Source organism: Dipodomys spectabilis, unplaced genomic scaffold (assembly GCF_019054845.1).
Source record: "Dipodomys spectabilis isolate Male_0828 unplaced genomic scaffold, ASM1905484v1 ptg000051l, whole genome shotgun sequence".
Lineage (NCBI taxonomy): Eukaryota > Metazoa > Chordata > Mammalia > Rodentia > Heteromyidae > Dipodomys > Dipodomys spectabilis.
Window position 1 is genome coordinate 12,872,122 of NW_024870728.1, and position 22,607 is coordinate 12,894,728.

Genomic DNA, 22,607 nt, shown 5'->3' on the forward strand with positions numbered 1-22,607 from the left:
TAGCTTCCTGCCCCCTCTGGGGCTGCCTTCTTCTCTTTTCAGTTGGAGACCCTGCTCCCCCAAGCTCTCCTCTTCCTTGCATCCCATCCATCTCCTGGGGTGGGAGTGGGGACCCAGGAGGAAGCAGACGCTGAAACAAATTCGCTCTGAAGCCCATGCCTGCAGCCTCATTCTTAGTTCTGAGTTGTTTGCATTTTTAACAAGAACACTTGGCAATTTGAAGGAATTTTTAATGCCTCCCCATCTCTTCCCTGGTGCAGATTCAATGTGATGATAAATGTAAAAACCCTGAGTGAACTACAAAGTGCCAGGCAAATCAAAAGTAAAACAATGAAGGGCCAGGAGGAAGGACGGGGCTCCAGGGAAGGAAGGAGGACAGACAGGGCAAGAGGAGGCAGGGTGGGGGGGAGGAGAGGAGAGGAGAGGCTGGCATGGAGGGACCCTGGCCTGGCTCTCCTGCCCCTGGCTCTTCCTCTCCAGCAGGGGGAATGGAGCCAGTGTGACCTTTGGCCAGTTAAAGGTCAGCTCATTGCACCAGGACAGAGGGGCTCCTGTCTGGAGGCCGAGAGGCTGGCTCTCTGCCTGGGGGTGAATGCTCATGCTCTGCCAGCCCCTTCTCTTCCCTGGCCTAGCCTGCTGAGCTGGGACAGCCGCCAGTGGACAGCCTGCCCTCTGCCTCTACTGTGGCTCCCTGTGCCCTGCTGGTGGGTGTGTCCCAGCAAGGAAGGGAGGAGCTAGGCTCAACTCTGTGTGGGAGCAGGGACAGTACCTCAGTTGTGCTCCTGGAGCTGGCTTAGGGGTGAGAAGGAAGCGGGAAGCCCATGTGGCTCCCTAGTTGGGCAGTGTGTCTGCCTCTCATGTGTGAGCAGGGATAAGGCACCTGACTTTTCGGATTCCAGGGTACTGGAGATGGCACCCCTTGGAGCGTGGCAGGGAGTATGGCTGTGCAGAGAGGTCCCAGTGCTGTGTGTGTGTGTGGGGGGGGGGGGTGGGACCAGCATGGAGGATGATGATGTGCCCTGGGCAGCTTTGCCTGGTCTCTGCAGAGATTACTACAAAACCAGACCTGAGTTCAGACCCCAGGTTGACCCTTGGACACACCTGTCTTGTCGAAAGGACTGAGCCTCTCTGGTCTTTGCTTGCGTGTCTACACAGATCCTCACGGCCAGGTGCAGAGGTCAGGAGTGTGGCATCAGGGCAAAGTGCTGCCCATTGGGGCCTCAGTTTGCTGGGCCAGGAATCAGCCAGCAAGTGTGTGTGTGTGTGTGTGTGTGTGTGTGTGTGTGTGTGTGTGTGTGTGTGTGTGTGTGTGTGTCCTGGGGCTTGAACTCATGGCCTGGATGCTATCCCTGAGCTTTTGTGCTCAAGGCTAGTACTCTACCACTTGACCCACAACTCTATTTCTGTCTTTTTCGTGGTTAACTGCAGATGAGAGTCTTACAGACTTTCCTGCCCAGGCTGGCAGTGATCCTCAGATCTCACTTTCTAAGTAGCTAGGATTATAGGTGTGAGCCACCGGCACTCAGCAGCAAATCCTTTTGGGTGCCTTGTGGGAAGCAGGAACGGGGGAGCCACTGCCTACTTGAGTCGCTGACACACCAGCAGTGACGGGGACCAGTACTTCAGGAGTCTGCAGACAGGGTCATGCCTGGACCCTCCACGCATGAGCCATGCTGCCAGGAGCTCGATGGCTGCTCCTGGGTGGGTGGGGAGCCAGGCACAGATAGTTGAGTCCCTCCCAGATCTGCCAGCCTAGTCAGGAGCTGTTCCAGGTGTGGAGCGCCATGCTGACCATACTTCTGCCTGTGTCTGGCCACTGGTCTCCATGGGTCCTTGGCTGAGCTTGGGCCAGTGTCTGTCCCTCTGTGAATCCCACTCCTTGGCTCATAGTGTCCAGGGTGGGTGGGGGATGAGGGGGCACCCATGGTGCTCTTTGGGTGTGCTGTGGGAAGGGGCAGGAGGAGGGGCCCTGAGCTGGTGGTGGAGTGAGGGTGTCACCTCTGGCCTGCGTCCTCTAAAGTGCCTCCATCCTGGCAGCACGGGCCTCCGAAGCTCCCTGTGTGACTCCGCTCAGGTCTCATGGACTGGTGTATGCTCCTGCCCCTCCCCTGCCCCCAGGAACACTGGTGAACCTGAGCCCCTCCCCCTCCCTGAGCACATCCCTGCCCAGAATCCATGGTGAAAACCCATGCTGGGTCTCTTGATTCTCAGCAGTCTGACCACCCACCCTGGCCTAGGCCAGTTACCAGGCCCATCCAGTACCTTCCTGCCACTGTGAGGGCTTTGCTCAGGGCCAGGGGACCCCCACATAAAGCACCCACCTTAGCATTAGCTTTGCCAGGCCACTGATTCCATTGCACCCATGTACACACAGAATTAGCAGATATAGGTAGGTGGTTCCTTTAGGCCACTGTCCAGCCATGGGGCTCTTGAGTCTGGGAGTTTCAGTAGTGCACAGGGCTGTCCAGGCCCATCTGGGTCATCTCAGGACAAGTCCAGGAACTAGAACAGATAGCACCGAGAAGGAGAGGAAGCTGTGCCTTGTAGCTGATGGATGCTGTCATGGTACTGGGTACTGGGTGCTAAGTGCTGGGTGCCGGGGAGGAGGACACATAGAGCAAGTTGAGGAATGAGATAAAGTGAGCAGCAGACACAGTCAGGAGGAGGCTGGGGGAGAGGAGGCCCCTCCCTCAAGGAGAGCCCACACTAGTCTGCATGGCAGCCATTCCAGGATGGAGCGTTGGTGGTGGCAGTAAAGTTTCTACCTCCTGCTGCCTTTGCCCTGTCTTTCCACATGTCGACCCTCTGGGTGACGATGTCTTGATCTTCTCTTCTTGTAAAGATAGCCACCATATTGGAGCAAAGCCTACTGTAGTGCCCTCTTTAGTACAGTGGTATTCTCGGTCGGGACTCCAGCATATGAACTGGAGGGCAACAGTGAAGGCTCTCATACCTGGGAAGGAACTTCCAGGGCTCCGTATAGCCCTTGGCCTGGGGTCCTGACGGAGAAGGTCTGGAAGGGTGAATGGAGCGGCTGCTTCTGCCTCTCTCTGGTTGAGCCTTGCCAGCTCAGTGCCCTGGCTGACACCACAGTTCGAGCCTCCAGGAGTCCCATTAGCTTCTTGGCCTGAGTTTTGTCCCAGCACCCCTTGGGGTGGGCGGGGGGTGGGGAGGGAGTGGGACTGAGGATTTTTTGCTTATGCTGCATGGAACAGCTTCCAGATTCCTCCAGTGTGTTCCAGGGCCAGCCTTCTCAGAAGCAAGCTCTTAAGAGTAGGATGGAGGATTTCTCTAACTCTGAGGAGCAAGAGGCTAACCACTCTGCCCACCCCTTCTCTCCTGTTTCCTGAACACCATGGGCATCAAGTGCTTAATACTTGTCACAACTTCAGGGAAAGGAAGGCAACTGGTACAGAGGAGACCAGGGCTAGAGAAGCCAATGCTGAGGCCAGGTGGCAAGTCCCAGGTCTGGCGAAGGTAGTCAAGATGAGTGCCACCACGCCCAGCCCTTTCTGTTGAGTGGGCTCTCACAAACACTTTTGCCCAGCTGACCTTTGACTAGGTGGTCCAATCTCTACCTCCCAAGTAGCTGGGATCGATCACAGGTGTGAGTTGCCATTCCTGACTTGTTACAGTTTTAAATTCCAATGTCACCTGTTTAAAGGGATCCACATAATCCAGTGGGTTTAGTTTACTTAGCACATACAGTTATCACTGCCGTTTTAGAGTATCTTTATCATACAAACTTTGGGCCTGGGCACTGTCCCTCAGCTCTTCAGCTCAAGGCTAGCGCTCTACCACTTGAGCCACAGCGCCACTTCCGGCTTTTTTTTTCTTTTTGCTTATGTGGTGCTGAGGAATCAAACCCAGGGCCTCATGCATGCAAGGCAAGCGCTCTACCACTGAGCCACCTTCCCAGCCCCCTAGTCTGCTTTCTATACATTCATCTATGTTGGTCATTGCTTCTAAGTACAATTATGCAATATGCAGCCTTCTGTGTCTTTTTCTTACATTTAGCATAACACTTTTTTTTTCAGAATTTATTAATGTTGTAGCCTATAACAGCACTTGGTTCATTTCTTTCTTTCTTTCTTTTTTTTTTTGTCGGTAGTGGGGCCTGAACTCTGGGCCTGGGCACTGCCCCTCAGTTCTTCAGCTCAAGGCTAGTGCACTACCATGTGAGCCACAGCGCCACGTCCAGCTTTTTCTGCTTATGTGGTGCTGAGGAATCACACCCAGGGCCTCATGCATGCAAGGCAAGCACTCTACCACTGAGCCACCTTCCCAGCCCCGCACTTGGTTCATTTTTTACTGCTGAATAATGTTCCATTGGGCCCTGTCCTGTATCCATATGACAGTAGCAGTTGGTGATCCTTTGGCTTGGTGGATGAGGTTTTATGTGAATATATGATTTCATTGTTCTTGGGTATATAGTTAGGGCTGGAATTTGCTGGGTTCTTTGGGAACTCTTTCTAGTCATTGGAGGAGTGGCTGGACTCTTTTCCAATGTGATCACATCACTTTGCATTCCAGACATAGGAAAGGGTGAAGAGGGGGAGGAGGAGGAGGAGGAGGAAGAGGGAGAGGAAGAAGAGAGGAGGGCTCCAGCTTCTTTGTGACCTCACCAACACTTGTTGTTTTGGGCCTTTGAGATTCACCATCCTGGTGGATGTACAGTTGAGGCAGTTTGCTGCAGACATGGTCTGCATTTCTCTAATCTGGAATGCTGGACATCTTTTCTTGAGCTAATAAGCCATTATGGATCTTTAGAGAAATGTCTCTCCAGATTCCTTGTCCACTTGTAAAAGCTGGTTGCCTTTTAATTATTGAATTGCACGTGTTCTTTATTATTAATGCTAGGAACAGGGTTCTTATCTGACATCTGATGGGCGGATATCTTTCCTCCTCCCTCTTTCTGTCCTCAGTCATCTCTTGTGCAAGCCCCTCTCCCTTTCCTTACTTTTGGAATGTGCTGTTCCTTGATGTGGGGCCCCTTTCAAAATAGAGACCCCAAGACTTCCATGTTTACATCCAGTGTTCCCATTTTATAGATGAGGAAAATGGAGTCTGGTAACAGGAAGGCAAAGAACCAGGAAACTCTGACTTGGTGGGGAAGGCAGGATTCTGGTGTTGGGGGATCTGTACGACTTCCATTCAAGGGATATTCACCCACAGCCTGCTTTAGGCTCCGGACCTGATCTCTTCCAACCTTGGAGCTGGTACCAGAGTAACCTGGGCAGAGGCCAAGCTTCAGAGCCCTGGGGCAGAAGGGCAAAAAAAAAAAAAAAAGGTAGAGATCTGCCTCCTAGCTGGCCCGACTACCCCGGATCCCCAGAGTTCAGGCAGGAAGATGGAAGGCTCCCCTCCCTCGCTCCCCACCTCGCTTCCCCCCCCCAACCCCCCCTGCTGCTGGCTTAGGGGAGAGAGAGAGAGAGAGAGAGAGAGAGAGAGAGAGAGAGAGAGAGACCACAGTGGTCTCAGATGCCTCAGAACAGGGTGTGAAGGTCCTGAGTGATAAATCTGCTGTGTGTGTTAGAATGTCAGGTGGTGAGTGGCTGAGCAGGTGTGCCGAGGGCCTGGGCTTTGAAATCAAGTGGACTTTCCCCAGGCCATCTCTCCTAACTACTGGAAAGTCTTGCTAGCCTATGACTTTGAGGTGGGTTGGGGGAAGATTGGGTGGGAGATCCGGGAGAGGACTGTTCTTGATCTATCAGATCTTATGGGACAGGCTTAGATTGCAGTAGGAAGGGCTTGAGTGAGCCACTTGGCTAGGACTTCCAGACTGTGAGAAGGGAGGCAGGAAGTCTGGGCTTTTGGCCCCTTGGGCAGAGGCATTGAAACAGAAAGGCTAGGCAGGTCTAATGAGGGATATCTCCAGGGAGACCGTGACAGACAGGGATGAAATGCAGATTCTGGGTTCCTTCTCCTATAGGAGAGGAGGCCTCCCCAGGCCTATTGGGCCAATTAGCACCCTGAGAATTCACACTTAAGGTCAGTTTGACCTTGAGGATGGAGGACATGACTCCAGTGACTGAGCTTCTGCCTGCCACCTGCCTAGCGCTGCTCCCCCTGGGCTGGGCTGGGCTCTCCCTAGACCCTGGCTGGACCCGCCTTGAGAGGTGTCTGGCCGTCTCAGGCAGCAGTCTGGCTCAGAACATTCAGTAAGCCATTCCTCTGTTGTGTGAATGTGCCTTTGGTCTCTTTATCTCTGCCATCTGCGGGAAAGTGGGGGGCTGGAACCATACTCAGGGTGACGGTGAGCTCATGGCAGGGGACAGGGTATGTACTTTTCCCCCTCTACCCTCCCCTGCTTCTCCTGCTAGACCTGCTGAGTCCCCAAGATAGCGACTCTAATCATATCCAAGAAGAGGAATTTAAGCTTCCATCAATCAAATGTTTTTCTTATCCACCTGAAGCCGTTTTGTCCCATAATCCTACCCCTCTGTTCCCTGGGTCCCTTTTCCTCTTTCTTCCCCTTTTCTCCATTACTTAGCTAATCATCTTTATTATTTAATTTATTTATTTGCTGTTTGGACTCAAGGCTTGGACCCTGTCCCTTTTAGCTTTTTTTTTGCTCAAGGCTGGCATTCTACCATCACTTGAACTATAGCTCTACTTCTGGCTCTTTGGTTGCTCATTGGAGATAAGAATCTCATGGGCTTTCCTGTCTGGGCTGACTCAGGACTGTGATCCTATGATCTCAGCCCCCTGAGTATCCGGGGTTATAGGTATGAGCCCCTGGAGCCTGGCTCTAATCATCTATTAGGAATGGTGGGCACTGTGCTATTTCTGGGAAATAGAAATGAATTTGAGGTTGCCGGGGGTGAGAGAGGGAACATCAAGAGAAGCGTGCCAGCCGCCCTGACCTACAGTCGAATGGGGAAGGGTCGGGCGCTCCAGCTTCCGGGAAGGTGACTGGCGAGGATGGTTTTGGCAAGGGGCTACGTGTAACCAGGCCCTAGGCAAAGGAGACAGAATTGTTTTTCAGATTTAACAGCAGCACAAAGACTTTGCTCCATGTCTAGAAAGTCTAGGGAAGGGAAGCCTAGCTTTTCTTGTATGCTATATGCTTTTCTTGTATGGCTGTGGCATTGGATGGGTGAGGAGGGAAGGAGTGGCAGAGGCGGAGGGGCAAGGACTTATGCTGGGTGTACGGAGCCTGTGCCCTGTGCTTTCTGGGAATGGTACTGGCCCCATCAGTCCTGGCTGAGCTCTGGGTTCCATTTCTTCATTTTTAGTACCCCCCCCAACCCAGTTGCCCAGGATCCACTCTGTTTCTGTGGCTGGTGGGCCATGGAAGCCTGCATTCCTGCAGGCCTGGTAGATGTGGCCAGATGTAGCACAGATGTATGGCCCACTTGTGCTTCCAAGCTCAGATAACCGGGCTTGGGTCATTGACACCACACAGCGCTGGTGGCTGCGCATGGCTCCCGGGAGGTGTCTCCATGTCTCAGGCTGACACGCCTCTGGCCTGTTTGTTCAGCCACACCAACGTCCAGCCCCTTAGTGGGGAAGATTCTTCTGGATTATTCTAGAGCATACCTCACCAGGCCTAACCAGGTCCTGTGGGCCCATCCCTGCTTCTGGAATGCCTGGCCCCTTTCTCCTTCTGGGGCCTGGTACCGTGCTGGCTGAGAATGATATGCTCTCTGGCAGAGTTCAGCTCCACCACAAATTGACCTAGTCTGGCTTGGAGGCCTACAACTCCATCAGCCTCAGAGAGGCAATGCCCTCCTTGTGCACTACCTGCCCCTGCCCCTCCACCTGGAGCCCTCTCTTCCGCCAGCCAAGCCCCTCCCTTCCCATCTGCCCTTCTAGTTCCTGCTTTCTGTCTAAAGGACAGTTATGAGGCCATGTATGGGCCATGGTTTCAATGGATCTGGGGCCTGGCAGATGATCAGTCCCTTTTCCGTTTATGCGATCCTTCCCTCCCTCGACATCCCCAGCTGCTCAGGGGTGACTCATCCCCTATAAATCTCCTCCTCCTTCTCTGCGCCCCTCTCCTTGGCAAAAGACCTACTAGAGGCCTGCCAAAGGCCCTGAGCTCGCGGGACGTCAGGGATAGGCTGCCTTCATGGAAGGGAAGGCTGCTGTCTTGGAGTGGACTGAGGAGGGACAGAACTCAGGTCCTCTGGGTCCCTGATGGGAGGTGGCACACATGGGCTTGGGACTGAAGCTGCTTGAGGGCATATCCAGCCCTGCCGCATGCCTTCTGGTGGCCTTGGGAAAATCGATTGAGGCTTTCCGAGCCCCAGTATTGTGGCCTGGAAAAAATGGGGAGGAGGATGGCACCTGCTCTTGAGCTGCTTTGAGCCAGGGCCTTTGGCTGCAAGCCCAGTATTTGTTTTTTTTTTTGTTATTATTATTTGTTTTTTGGTCACGGGGCTTGAACTTGGGGCCTAGGTATTGTCCCTGAGCTTGTTTTTGCTCAAGACTAGTGCTCTACCTCTTGAGCCCTAGAGCCACTTTTGGCTTTTTCTGAGCAGTTTATTAGAGATAAGAACCTCATGGATTGTTATGCCTGGCTGGCTTTGAACTGTGATCCTCAGATCTCAGCTTCCTGAATAGCTAGGATGACAGGTGTGAGCCACTGGCATCCGGCTCATGGCCAGTGTTCTTAACTCCACACTATTGTAGGTTGGCCCATCATCATTCACATACAGGTTGCCCACTGTGGGTGACCTGCTCCTCTGCTCAGACGTGGAGGTTCACCTTCCTGGCACTGGTCCCCTGTGATAGCCAGGCTCTGGGTCACAGCCTTTTAAGAAAATGACTGAGGATGTTAGAAGGTGAAAAAGTGAAGCAGAGCACGAGGGATGGGGAATGGGTGGGGGCTGGAAGTGAGTTGGAAGTGTACACAAGGGTGTCGAGCCTTGACCTCACTGAGAAGGGAACATTTGAGCAAAGATTTGAAGCAAGGAGAGGGTTAGTCAAGTATCTATCCGGGAAGACATTGTAGCCAGTGATTCGGACAAAACTGGAAAGGCCATCTTCCTCCATCCCCTCCTATGTGAGATCCTGAAAGCACCCCAATCATCCTTTAATCCTCATGACTTTCCTATGAAGCAAGAGGTTTTCTTCTTCATGCTCAAAGAATCAAGCTCAGAGATGTTGTTACCTTATGGATGTTTACACAGCCAGGTGGGAGTGGAGCCGGATTCTAATATCCTTGATTCATCAATAAACCTTCAGCCATTTCTTTCCAAATCCCACATCCTGCTCTATGAAGCTTGGCTACAGTCCACTCGCCCATCTCTGCCCACTTCTGTGCCTGCATCTTAGAGACTAAGAGAGGTCAGTGGGTATGGGGCACCAGTTGGAGCCCTAGTGGCTGAGCTGGCCAACCTTGGTGTTCTCCATGCCCATGCCCTTTGCCAGCCCTAGCAGGGAGGCCTGGGAGACAAGGGGCTAGCTAATTCTGCCCTGATGGGGAGTTGTAGCTGTCTGCTGGGTTGGCTTGCTTAGGGATTAAGTTCCAGCAATTTCACTGATGAAAATAAATCAGCCTTGATTGCCCTGTGCAGCCCTTGGGACCTCAGTGTGTATTTCTGTAATTCCGGTCTTGTCCTCGCCCTGGGCTCCCTGGTTGCTACAGAAATAGCCACGGAGCCTGGAACCTCCCCAGCAGGGTGGGCAGGAGGAGAAAGAGGGGCACAGAGCCCCCACACAGCACACAGCGTGGCTGTCTCCTCCCAGTTGAGCAGTCCATGCTGGGCAGGAGTTCAGAGGTCAATCTGGATCTGCTCAGAGGAGTAAACTGAGGCCCATCCATGATCAATCACCCCTGATACTTTGGGTCTAGTCTGCTGTTGTAGCTTCCTGGCAGTCTTTCCCGAATTCCATCTTTTGGGGAGGCTAGGGAGGGTGAGAAAATGTCCTACTATACAGTTCAGGCTAGTCTGGAACCTACCGTGTAGCTCAGGACATCTTTTCTTTCTTTTTCTTTTTTCTTTTTTTGGTACCATTACTAGGACTTGAACTCAGGGACTGAGCACTGTCTTTTGGCTTCTTCACTCACTTGAGCCACTGTTCTATTTCAAGCTTATTTGGTGGTAAATTGGAGGTAAGAGTCTCACAGACTTTCCTGTCCAGGCTGGCTTCAAACTGAGATCCTTGATCTCAGCCTTCTGAATAGCTAGGGTTACAGGTACCACTGGTACCTGGCTGCCTAGGATGTCCTTGAACTTGTGATCCTTCTGATAGTCTCCAGAGTGTCACAATTAAGGGTGTGCACTACAGCTCCTGGCTTTTAAGTCTGTTTATGACACAGATGCTGTTAAGAAGTAGGTGGGGTAAGGAGGGGTGAGTTTCAGCTGTGGCAGCGTACATGGAGGTCTGCCTGCCAGGAGGCAAGAAATGAGAACCAGCGATGGCCTATCTTTCCCTCAAACCCACCATCTGTCTAGAGGGCTTGAGTGAGCATAGCTTGAGGCTGTAGGACAACAAGGCAAGTTCTAGAGGGTTCTGACAAGGCCTGGCTTGTCAGGTTCCCCATGTTTTGGGGGACTCATTTGTCTTGTCATAAACTCCCTTTATTTCCTGCCCCTCTCTTTCTCAGCATTGTTTGTACCCATTGACAGTTCCCCAGTGATGTGAGCATAGGCCCTGCCCTGGCTGGGTTTTGTGGGCTACTCTCCAGCCCAGCTGCTTCCAGGCCTGCCCTGGCTGCTTGCTGAGACTCTTGCCTGCATCACTTGGATTTCTTAAAAGAAAATTGGTAAGCATCAAAGTGTTCCTGGATGCTTGCTCTTTTCCTCTGGGGACGATGAGGTCAGATTGTGATATGAAAGCGCAGAGTGTCTCAGATTCCCCCTGCCCCCCAGCTGGGAACCTCTGAGGCCCAGGTGGGTGCTCCTCATGGGATGTGGGCACCAGGCTCTGTCTCCATGACTGTGCTCCTTGGGTGAGGCCGGTGAGGGTCACTTCCAGCTGTCCCTGGACCTACGTGGGACTGGAGAGTTGGTCTTGGGAGCTGCTCCGTGCATTGTGGGTCAGTTGGCAGTCCCCTTGGCTTCTACCTGCTGGGTGCCAGGAACATGACTAATAGATGTGATTAACCAAGATGGCTCTGACAAGATTATATGTTCCTAGGGGCACATCAACTAGCCACCTGGTGTTCCTCCCCTTCTTTGGCTCCAATCTCCACATCGCTTGGTATGGAGTCAAGCATCACTGGGGACATAACCCTGCTTCCTGCTTCTGTGTTTTGCTTTTTCTTACGTTATTATTATTATTTTCTGGTATTGGGGTTTGAATTCTGGGCCTCTTGCTGTCACTGGGCTTTTTTGCTCAAGGCTGGTTCTTTACCACTTGAACCTCTACTGCAGGCATTTGCTGGTTAATTAAAGGTAAGTGTTTCAGAACTGTGATCCTCAGATCTTAGCCCCTTGAGTAGCTAGGATTACAGAGATGTGAGCCCCCAGTGTCTGACTCTAGCTTCTGTTTGGGCCACTGGATGCATGGCTAACAACCAAAACACTCAGCCATACTGTCTCTGAAGAGCGAAAGCGAAGAGCTAGGCCTGGGAAGATGCTTCTAGACTTGCCAGTGGAAAGCAAGAACTTGACAGGAAGGGCCAAGTCTCCCAAGGGGGTGGCCAAGAGAAGTAGGCTCCCTTGCTCCCGGGAGAGACCAGCTCCCAGCTGTGGGTCAGCCGGTGGACTCTGTCCTAGAAATGAAGGAGTGGGAGTTCATTTGATCTCTCTGTGGAATTGTCCACTACTATTCAACCTTTGCTTGGCTGGACCTGGAGGTGTTTGTGGTTCTTAATGCTGGAGATCCCAGAGCTCTTCAACTCGCTAGCCTCAGGGCCTCTGACCCAGATCTGAAAGTTGGGGCCATGACCCTCTGGGAGCCAGCAGACCTGGGTTGTGACCTTGGCTGTGGTGCTGACCATCTGGAACTGTGGGAAAGGCCTCCCCTCCCAGAGGTGGATGGACAGAAATGGGAGATGGGCTGGTGGGTGAGCTCAGGATAGCCTCCTGGGTCAACTGTCCAGATTCTAGGAAATGGCTTGGGCTGGCTGCCCATAGTGGTAGCAAAACTAGGATCTCAATCTTGGGCTCCTGAGGAGGCTCCACAGGCTCTTCAAGTCCACGTACCCACCTCTAGAACTTGTGTTTTATAAAACCTCTCTGCTATGTTGTGTGTGTGTGTGTGTGTGTGTGTGTGTGTGTGTGTGTGTGCACGCATGTGTATGTGTGTGTGCACGTGCACATGCAGGAGAAGACAGAACAGAGCAAGTACTGTAATAGTCTTGTATATATTAATTGAACAACATTACATCCTTGGACTCTGGGTTGTTTCATGAGACTCTGCTTAGCATGCCATTATATCCTGTCTGTCTGTCTGTCTGTCTGTCTGTCTATCTGTGCTGGTCCTGGAGCATAAACTCAGGGACCTGAGTGCTGTCCCTAAACTTTTTTTAAAAATAATTATTTATTGAGATTAAGTGATTACATAAATTTCGCAGTATAATGAGATAGTGATACTTAAAGTCACAAACACATTTTAACCTTCACAAAGCAAATTATCATTATCATGGTCTATAATGTTTATAAATTCTATGAGCTTTGTCAATACAACTATTTCTTCCACATTGGGTGATATGTACATTTCTTTCCTGTTGCTTAGTGTAAGCTGTTCCCTCTTTCCTTCTCCCCCCCTAAACTGTGCTGTCCCTAAACTTTTGTGCTCAAGGCTAGAACTCTACTGCTTGAATCACAGCTCCATTTCTGGCTTTTTGGTGGTTAATTGGAGATAAGAGTCTCATAGATTTTCCTTCCCAGGTTGACCTTAAACTTTGATCCTCAGATCTCAGCCTCCAAGAACAGGATTATAAGTGTGAGCCACTGGCTGGCTCATTCCATGGTTTTTGAACAGAGAAAAGGCAGGCCAAACTGTGTGTCCTGAAGAAAGCGTTGGTGTGGGATGAATGAGCATGGTGTGGAAGTGCTGTGTTCTCAGCTTTGGTGCTGAATTGTCACAGTGACAGGAGCTAGGTATCATCTTAGGCTGCATTATCAGAGATGTGGTTTCTAGAAAGTGGAAGGTTGATGGTCTTCTCCTAGGTGGAGAGCCCTTCTTGGGCCTCTGTGGATCCTCTGCTCTGGTGGTAAGGACAGGCAGACTTTAGGGGAGAGAGGACCTGTCAGCAAAGTAAAACACCAGGAAGTTAGTACTTGGGAAATGTGGGGTCCAAGGGGAAAGGAGTGGACACATGAAGAGCAGAGGGAAACAAGAATCCAGTGTATATTCTGCAAAATGAAGAATGAGGAGAGGGACAGGTAGGGGCGAGACGGTTGAAAATGTTGAAAGGGGTGACACTGATCAAGATATATTGTGTTTATAAACCGCTTTGTTAACCAGCAATTTCTTTGTACAACCACATTGACATAGTAAAATTTACAACATAATGTAGATGGTATTCAGATAGATCCATGCAATTTAGGCTAATGTTGGTGTGAGTGGAGCTGGATAGGGATATGTAGGTAGTCAGGGGTACAGAACCCTGTCAGGAGCTGGGCTGTGTTGGTTAGTTCTAGAAGGCTCTATGGAGGTAAGGGGATCATTGTAGTTGTCGGTACAACTTGTGGTCGTCTCTGGTTTGGAGTCTGAGGCTTAGGACTCCTCGTCTTCTTCTCCCCTTTCTATCCTCTTTGTTTGTTTGTTTTTGTACTGGGGATTGAACTCACTGCCTCACACTTGCTAGACACTCTACGCTCTACACTACTTTACCACTTGAATAACACCCCCCCCCCTCGTCCTTTTGGTTTAGTTTGTTTTCCAGGTAGAGTCTCTGCTAGCTTTGCCTTGGACTGTGATTCTCCTACCTCTGCCCCTGAAGCAGTGGGGATTATAGGTGTGAACACCATAGCTAGCCCCTTCCCATTTTTTTGTAGATATTTTTTATTGTAAAGATACTCTACAGAGGGGTTACAGTTACATGAGTAAGGTATTGAGTACATTTCCTATCTAGCATTGTTACCTCCTCCTTTGTTTTTCCACTACCATCCCTTCTCTCCCCACCTCCCCAACTCCTCCTTCCCCCGCTCCTCCCTGAAGTTTAAAGTTCGTTTTCAACATAGTGTCTCGTACATCTCATTGTTACAATAGGTCAACCTGTATCCTTATTTCAGCATTTTGTTATTTCCCTTCCCTTCCCCAAATTAGAAAAATGTATATACAAGATGCAGGGCACTGGAATAAAATACAGTGAAAACAGAGGTTGTACCATGGGGGAAGAACATACAAAAGAAACAAAAAAATCACATAGTACATTATAAATACGTTAGAAACAACAGCAAGAAAGATGAAATCTCTTGTGTCCCTATCTTGGGGTTCATTTCGCTTAACGTCATCTTATATGGTCATATGCACGTAGCTTTTGACCCTTTCTGCTTGTCCTGGGAAACATAAGACCTATGTTTCTTTGGGCCTGACCTACTTCACTTAATATAATTTTTTCCAAGTGTAAACTTATTCAACCACTTTGGAAAGCAGTATGGAGGTTCCTCAAAAGACTACACATAGAACTCCCCTAGGACCCAGCAATCCCACTTTGGGGCATTTTCCCAAATGATCACAAACAAGGCTATACTAAATCCACCAGCACAACTATGTTTATTGCAGCATTATTTACCATAGCTAAAATATGGAAACAACCCAGATTCCCCTCAGTAGATGAATGGGTCAAGATGAATGGATCTGCCTCCATCAGAAAGAATAATACCTCCCCATAGGAAATGGAAAGACTTGAAAAAATTTATATTAAGTGAAGTAAGCCAGACCCCTTCCCATTCTTAATGGTTTATTTAAAGTCCATGGGATTTGGGATGCAGTTCAGCGATACAGCATTTGCTTAGCATATATGAAGCTCTGGGTTTGATTCCCCAGCATTGTAAAAGCAATGAAGTCTGTAATACTGGGCTACCTCTTCCTTCCTCACCTGCCTCTGCACTGGGTGACACTTGTTCTACCAGAGAGAGACTGACATGAAGAGGAGGCTGGATGAGGTGTATGCTTCCCAGGATGCAGGGGATGGTGAAGAAACAGATGATTGACAGGGCTCTCCTTCCTAAGCTGGCAGTACCAAGCCTGGCTGTGAGGTCTAGCCAGCACTGCGAGGTGGGGTCCTAGACTAACTTGGAGCATTCCTGCAAGGGGAAACATTCGCTGATGTCCCCATTGGCATGGCTGCAAACCTCAAGCCACTGCTTGTCAACTCTGTGGATTGGGTTTGGAGATTCCACTGACATCTAAATAAATCACAGCAGACGGTGAAATAAAGAATTGTGATTTAACTGGGTGCTGGTGGTTCATGCCTGTAATCCTAGCCACTTTGGAGGTTGAGATCTTAAGATCAAGATGAAGCCAGCCTAGGCAGGAAAATTTGTGAGACTCTTCTAGCCAAGTAACCATCAAAAAGCCGGAAGTGGAGTTGTGTCTTAAGTGGTAGAACACTATCCTTAAGTGGAAAAACTAAAGGACAGCCCTAGGGCCTCTCTACCCCCCACCTCTCTCTCTCTCTCTCTCTCTCTCTCTCTCTCTCTCTCCTCTCTTCTCTCTTCTCTCTCTCCTCTCTCCTCTCTCTCTCTTTCCTCTCTCTCTCTCTCTCTCTCTCTCACACACACACACATACACACACACACACACACACGTTTGCAATGGATGTCTTTATATCTCCTGATGGGAATTCCTGGCACAGTTTTGGGCCCACCATGCTCATGGTAGGCAATTGAGGGCAGCTGCAGTGATCAGCCTCAGACCCACATGACGAGGAACAAGAGCAGACATCCCCAGCCTCTGGGAAGTTATTCTCTGCCATTCATGACTTCCCCAGATGGGGCTCAACAGAACAGCAATAGCCAGTCAACTGCAGGCTCTCAGGTGACCAGGAAGATCAGTGTCCCCATCCAGACACCCTCTGGCATTCCAGAGCCAGGCCATCAGAGAAGTGCCAAGGTTTTTGGCCAGAGTCCAAAGCTTTGCATTGACGACTCATCCGTTAGTCTCCTATCCTCATCCCATCCTGTCTAGGAAGTTACAGGAGCATATGAGTTGTTTTTCTTCTTTTTTTCTTTCTTTCCTTCTTTCCATCCTCCCTTCCTTCCTCCCTCCCTCCCTCCTTCCCTCCCTCCCTCCCTCCCTCTCTCTTTCTTTCTTTCTCTCTCTCTGTCTTTCTTTCTTTCTCTCTCTTTCTCTCTTTCTTTCTTTCTTTCTTTCTTTCTTTCTTTCTTTCGTTCTTTCTTTCTTTCTTTCTTTCTTTCTTTCTTTCTTTCTTTCTTTCTTTCTTTCTTTCTTTCTTTCTTTCTTTCTTTCTTTCTTTCTTTCTTTCTTTCTTTCTTTCTTTCTTTCTTTCTTCCCTTTTTCCTTGTCCTGGCTTCTAAACTCTGCCTGGGGTAGGGGTGGGGAGGTGGTAGTGGGGAGAAAGGAGGGGAAAAAAAAAAACCAAAAACCCGATTTCCACCTTATTGTTCAGCAGCTGGAAAATTGTTGTCATCTGTTCTGCCTTCCATTTACTGAGAATGGAAAAAAATGTGGAAAATTCGGGGAAATAAATCTCAGTCACCTCTCCTTTCTCACTGGTCTTTGCAGCCTGCCTGAGTGCTCTGAGCTCACTATGGGATTGCTCCCCGGTCCTCTCCTCCGCATCTCTCCCACTCTGGGGTCTAGGGACTGGCAGTTGTGAGTTTGGGACTTGGCTGGGCTGGACCTGGGCCGGGATGTCCCTGTGTCTTGTTGCTGGGCTGTATAGAGGGTTGAGCTAAGGTCGGGGCTGTAGCAGGGTTGGGCCGGCTACTTCTCACTCAAGGCTGGAGGGCTTAGAAAGCCACCGTGATGTCATTCAAGAACTTACATAGCTGCAGGATGATAAGTGAAGCCCTAGGGACCCAGCTGGCTGAAATTACAGACAGAGTGTTATCCCACTGGCTTCCTACAAGCCAGAGTGAGGGAAAGTGAGCTGGGGAGGGGGGATGGAGGAGAGGGAGCAGCAGAGGGGAGGAGGGAGAGGGAAGGAGGGAGTGGTGTCCGTGAGCAGTGCAGCTCACAGGAGCTGAGCTAGCGGCTGGCTCCTCCTCCTCCTGTGACAGTCCCAGAGAGCCCGAGTAGGACACAGGACAGCGCTGGGAGCTACAGCCTTGTAGGAATGACTTGAAACTTGAGGTGCAAGGAACAAATCAGAGCGTTTGTCCTGGCGGTCTTTCTTCTCTCCGTCTAGAGGGTAAGTACTGGGCAGCTCTTTTGTCCCTGTGACTTTCTTCTAGACCTGGGGTGGGAGTCCGTGATGCTGGGACCTGACCCCAGGGAAGTTGCCAGGCTGGCGAGGGCTAGATGTCCCCGTTTGGACTTGTAGAGCCACCATCTATCTATCTATCGACGTAGATAGTCAGCGGGCCTGAGTTGTCCTCAGTGGTTCATTTGGGGTGGAAACCGAGGAGGCAGAGGGAATGTGGCAGAAGCCGGGGTAGCTCTGAGAGATGTTTTTCAGAATGCTCCCCCACTTTGTAGCCTGAACTTTGGGGCTCCCCATTGCAAACCCCTCCCAGCTGCCTCCTACAGGCTCCTCATTCACGGCTTTCTCCCCACCTCTCTGGCAGGGCTCTTGGCAGCTCTGTGATGCCCCTGGCCAGAGTTCTCTGAGTGCCCAGGCAGCGATCTGTCCTGGCAGAGAAGGGCTTGGGTTGTTGTGGGCTTGGGAGCTATTTTTACCAGCCTGAGTGTCCTGTGCTGTCTGGTGCCGGATAGGCAAGGGCGGGGAGTGGGTGCGCCAGGCTCGGGTTATAGCTGGTCCCCGGAGCTGCTGGCCAAGTCAGAATCAGGAGACTAGCCAGGGTGCTGGCTTTTGTCCTGTAGGTATGTCACCAGGGCAAGTCATTCACCCTCCAGGCTCTGGGTCCCTTGGGTCTGAAATAAAGGTCATGGTCATGATCAGGTGTTCTGCGTCTACTTCTTCCCTCTGGAAGGCATGGTATAACTAAGATGGTCTCTGGAAACAGCAGCATGGTCTTCCTTCCTAAGGAGGACCTGGGGTTCATCTGTCACTGTCCCTGGACTGGAATCCCCTGTATGTCATATTGTCTGGGTGGATTTTCATAGCCGGGGTGTCTGTCTTCCTTTTCTCCCTTCCTGTCTGTATTTACGAGTTCTATGGGGACAGGAGCACTGCATTTGGAGTCTATGTAGATTCTTGCTGGGGTGACTTCAGGGATTCCCCAGCCTGTAAAATGGGGATCCTTGGGGATCCTCACAAACTCTTTAAAAGTCCCAAGGCTTCTCTTTGCTCAGCCAACCTGGGATCTCCCAAGGTCCTGGTTCTGCTGCCCAGGATGTGGAAGGGAGGGAAAGCTGCAGCGGGGAAGGCCCAGCTCTAGCTGTCTTTTCAGTGGGAGTGACCTCTTTCACCTTCAAGGTCCTAGGCTGCCCTTCAGAGGTAGCTGCATGTGGGCAGTGGGCTTTGCCCCTCCTTCTCTCTTTCTTGGTCTCAGCAGGTTGGGGCCTGTGGCCAGGAAAAGCCCATTTAGTACCACTCCCTGGATCTACGGAGGTAGATTTGTGGGTGACACTGGTGAGGTCACCATTAACAGCTTGGAAGAGCTCTCCTTCCCTTCTGCTCACTCTCTGAACATGTAGGGGGTCCCTTTCAAAGCCAACTCGTGTTCAGCAGATGAAAAGAGAGGGGCCATTTTGCCACAGCTGGGCTCATCGCCCCATGCCCATTGAGGCCCCGGGCCTTGTTCTTCTCAGAGCCACCTTCGTGGACCTCTCCCAGCGTGATCTGGGGTGGCACCTGCCTCCTGCCTCCTTTCCTTTTCAGAGGCTCTGACTTTCCAGATCCCCCTCTTCAAGCCCCGATTCTGCTCATCTTCAGAGCCTGTTGGGATGCTTATTTCTCTATAGAAATTTCTAGAGCTCTCCATAGGCTGTGTCAAACAAAGGTGCCTCGCTTCTGGCTGATAAGGGATGGGAAGTCAGTCTGAGTGGAAGCCGAGACAGTCACAGAGTGCACCCAGGAACCTGCTACCCAGGAACCCTGCGTCTCCAAGGCATTGGCACACGTCTCCCTGCCCTCTTGGTTCTCTTCCTGCCTCATGGTGGCCTGTTAGTATCCTTGGCTGGGTGCTTACCCAGTCTCTCAGTGGAAGGCTTCCTCTCCCATGTGCTCTCCCATTTTACCCAAGTCCTGGGTGACAGAGAAGGGTTCTAGAAGCATACCCCCAACTCTTAGATGCCTTCATCTGGGATCCACAGATGGACTTTGAGGGTATCCATGAACCTCCTGAATTATGTGAAGAAAAGTGTTTTGTGTGTGTGTGTGTGTGTGTGTGTGTAAGGAAGAATTATTCTAAGGGGTGAACAGAGACTACAAGAGATCCTTGGCTTAGCAAAGTTAATGTGTGCAGGCTGTGGTGTGGCTGGGGAGTCCATGGGGAATGCCATTGTGATAGGCTTTGGCTTTACCAATTTATAATGCTTAATGGAATGTAAGAAGCAATTATGGGAGCCCCTGGTCTGTGCCAACCTCTGTCCTCCATAGGACTATCCTGTGCAGCCATGTAAGGTGACCCTGAGCTTCAAGAGGCTCCATTTATACAGACCAGCTCATGCAGGCACCTTCTGGGAAGCAGGCCTAGGGAGAGAGGGAGGAAAAGGAGCACTTGTCTTAGAGGTGAGGACAGACAGGAACGATGGTACTATGGGAGTTACAGGAGAGTCAACTATGAGGGGACGTGGGGAGCATGACAGAGCTTGATGTGCGTGTAGAGGACAACAGAAAAGAGCTTCCATGATGAGAGGCTCCCAGGGGAGCCGAGGCTAAATTTGAAAGGAGGAGGGAGGAAGCTAGAGGCTTGAGGGAGAGCAAGGAAGGGTATTTGGGAAGAGGGAATGGCATGTGCCAGGACACTGTGGGAAGAACATCTATAAATAGCTTTGTAAGAATAGAGTAGGGGTTGTTTGGCATATTGAAGACCATGAAGCAGAGGTCTAAAAGGCAGGTAGGACCAGTTGATAAAAGATCTGGCAAGTCTAGCAAGAGGGTTAGGGTTTTGCTCTGGGGAAATGGAAAGTAGAGAATGGAGTGAGGAAGAGTGGAGAGTGCTTGGCTACGCTGCCAGGCCTCACTCCTGATGCTTAGCTCCTGAATCCTGTCACTCAGCAAACCTGCAAGTAAGCATCCAGCCCTTCCCTGTGAGGCCAGCAGACCAGGCTCTAAGTGGTTGATAGGAGCTGACTGTGCCATTAAGATGGGATCCATCTTTCTGAGTGATCGCCTAGTGGGACCTGGGTGAGAGAGCAGACTTTATTTCCCGTTCAGAGCCCCATCTTTGGTACCCAGCCCCACCTGATGACTCCTACCTGTTGCTCCTGAACTTTCCTAGCCTCACCCTTGACTGTCAATTACATGCTAATGGTGTAACATAGCCAGGCTTTCTCTCTTGGTGATCTCTGGCTCAGTCTCATTTCTCTACCTGCTGGACATATAAGGTCTTTGGTTCCTCAACTCTTACTTTTCTTCCTGTCTTCAAAAAGCCTGTGTCTAGGGTGGGTACAGTGTCTTTTCCTCTTAGCATCTCATTGATTACCTTCCATGTTGGTTGGTCATTGCTACTCTGAGTAATGTACTTTATTGAATGGTTATTTGCTGAACATGGACCCTAAGGACTTTTTTTTTAATCATGCAGGACCCTAGCCAAGAAAACCTTAACAAATCATTCACCATTTCAAACAGACCTACTGGTTGGACAGGGCAGGACTCTCCTCATGGAGTCCATGAAGGGGATCCCAAACTCCCTTTTTTTGTTTTTTGTTTTTGTTTTGTTTTCTGTACCGGTGCCCTTAGTTTTTTTTTCCCTCAAGGCTAGCTAGCACTCTACCACTTGACTCATAGCTCCACTTCTAGCTTTTTGATAGTAACTTGGAGATAAGAGTCTTCTACCTGGACTGGCTTTGCACCATGATCCTCAGATTTTGGCTACCTGGGTAGTTAGAATTACAGGTATGAGCCAGCGGCACCTGGCCAGGAACCGTTTATAATCAGTTGGGATGACATCTTTTATTCTTCATGGTTGGATCATCAGTCCTGAGATCTAAATAAGCAGAGCCTCTCCTTCATGTCAGGAAGCAAGAGGGGCCCTTCACCTGATGTCTGAAGTGTGCTCACTGGACCCTGGGTTTCCTGAGATGTTCTTCGTGTATATGGGGGGCAGGGAGTACCCAAACCCCAGGAGAGTTCTTGAAAATGTCAACCCTCAGCCTTCTACCAAGTCAAAATCTCTTAAGATCAGGTCCTGGAACCTATATTGTACATAATTCCCCAAAGAGATTCTTAGGAGCATCAGAATCAGAAAACACGGCCCTAAGACCATGCAACTCGGGCCTCCCCCTTGCTTCTTTTGTTCTCTGCAAATGTATCGGATGAACACGCCTCGCCCGCGCTCCTAGTACCTCACATCTCCATGCGTGTATGACAAGGGGAAGCTTAGGGAGTAGGGCCTCGTCCAAGTCAGCTGGGGATTTTCCTCTCATCTTTCCAAAAGCATGACTCGCACCTTGGATCTCAGCCGCAATGGAGTTAAGGGCCGAGTGTGCATGGAAGCAAGCTCAGCGGCCAGGGTGGAGTCTGGGGCTCCCAGCAGCTGCTAGAAGAGCAGGGAGACACAGCCAGACAAAGCAAGTGGGGCCTTGAGGAGGCTGTGGACTTCCCAGCTTCCCTAGAGGAATGGATGGGAGATGGCCCGTGTTACAGGACATTCAGGCTGGCTGGGTCAGGGCTGGGCACCTCTTACTCCTGTGCTTCTGCAACCTGTGTTTCTACCACCACCAATTTCTGTACCCATCAGTACCCATGACCCCCACCAGCCAGACCTCTTTATCCCGCCACCCTTCCTCTGAGCCACAACAGACTCTTTCCCTTGTCAGGTGGCTTTACCTAAACTAGCCAGTCCCATGGAGGCTACTGGGACTTGCGCTAGAGGTGCTGCTGATTGCTGGTCCGCTTACAGCCTTAAATCTCTCTCCCCCATCCTCTTTGAAGTGTCCTGTCCTGTCCTCCACCACTTTATTTCCCTCCCTCATTCTGTCTGCCTCTCTCTTTTGCCCTTCCTGCCTTGATAGATTGAAACCAACATTGTGTTCCGGCTGCTTGTGGTCCGGATAAATAGCTCTTAATGTGGCCACGGTGGGTGGGGAGAGGGAGTGAGGTGAATGTGTGTGTGTGTGTGTGTGTGTGTACGCATGCGCGCACGCAGCTGGGAGCCTCCATCTCCAGAGGAGGAGGAAGGGTATGGGCTAGGCGGGACACACCCCCATGCCGGGCAGGTCAGTAGAGCTGTCCTGGTGGCTGGGCTGGCCCAAGTATCCTTGACTTTGCCCTCACTGTAAAGAAGATGGTTCAACCAAAGGTGCAGAGTGGCCTAGAGTGAGTGTATGGTTTCTTCAGCCAGCCCTGGACAATCAGGAGCAACTGGCTCCTTCTTTGAGGACAGCAAGAAATATGCTCATTTGCACTTAACAAGCAGAGTTTAATTAAATAATTTACACCTCTTCGATTTTCTAAGTCTTAGTGGCTTGGCAAATTCTGATCCTGATGTTTCTGCAAACAGTAG

General features: G+C 50.7%; 1 protein-coding gene across 7 annotated transcripts in view; it reads left to right on the forward strand.

Moving 5' to 3' along the window:
• Positions 1-22,607, forward strand: part of Tns1 (tensin 1) — a 185,641-nt gene that overhangs the window by 114,014 nt on the left and 49,020 nt on the right. The gene's annotated exons all lie outside the window — the stretch shown is intronic.